This window comes from Cryptomeria japonica, chromosome 1 (assembly GCF_030272615.1).
Source record: "Cryptomeria japonica chromosome 1, Sugi_1.0, whole genome shotgun sequence".
Taxonomy (NCBI): domain Eukaryota; kingdom Viridiplantae; phylum Streptophyta; class Pinopsida; order Cupressales; family Cupressaceae; genus Cryptomeria; species Cryptomeria japonica.
Genome location: NC_081405.1, coordinates 122,124,137 through 122,124,967, shown reverse-complemented (window position 1 = coordinate 122,124,967; position 831 = coordinate 122,124,137). Strand labels below are relative to the sequence as shown.

Sequence of the window (831 nt, the reverse complement as noted above, 5' to 3'; positions counted from 1 at the left end):
ACAATTTGGTTATTTAATTGTTAATAGATGTTTAGAGAAATATATAAATTGGAAAAAAGATGTTCAATCTATTGTTTGGATAAAGATAACTCATTTTATAATATAGAATCTATAATAAATGTTTTTTTTTTGAGTGATCATTGTGAAAGGTAGTGTTTAATATTTAAAGTCTTTTGTTTTATGTCCTATTTCCTTCTAAGAAAACATATTTTGAACTACACCACACTCAAATTTTACTCTTTAAGACCAACTTATGTATAAATTATTAGCTGAAAAATAATACTTCTGTATTCTCAATAGAAAAAGAGAGGTCATATCTATATTTTGTTTTAATATCTCATTTTCAATTAATTTAGTGACAATATTTGAAGTAATTTTTTTAATCATTAATATATACATTTATTAAAACATGTTAAAAACTAGTAAAACCAACAAATAGACAAAAACTCACGCAGATCGCGCCAGGTAGGGGTCGAACCTACGACCTTCTGCTTAGGAAACAGACGCTCTATCCACTGAGCTACAGGCGCACTTGTTGTAAATGTCTTTGGATAAATTATATTAATTTATTTTTAATATTACTTCCGTTTAATGCACCCACGAAATTCGTGCGGGCCCTTTGAATCTTTCACATTAATATTTCTTATGACTTAATTTTAAGTGGACACGAATTTGAAATGTTTAATGTTTAGTTTTAAAAAATTATAGTTTTTGATTAAAAAAGTATTGTTAATTAACATAGTTTTAAAAAATTATAATTGTGGAATGATTGTTCAAATTTTTAAATTACAGTTATATATATGTAGGATAATAATTTTTGAAAAAAAAAAC

The 831-nt window shown here is 24.9% G+C and overlaps 1 non-coding gene across 1 annotated transcript; it reads right to left on the bottom strand.

Moving 5' to 3' along the window:
- Positions 1-457: 457 nt before the first annotated feature.
- Positions 458-530, bottom strand: TRNAR-CCU (transfer RNA arginine (anticodon CCU)). Its single transcript has one exon. It is a non-coding gene; the product is annotated as a tRNA-Arg (tRNA).
- Between the last annotated feature and the right edge of the window lie 301 nt (positions 531-831).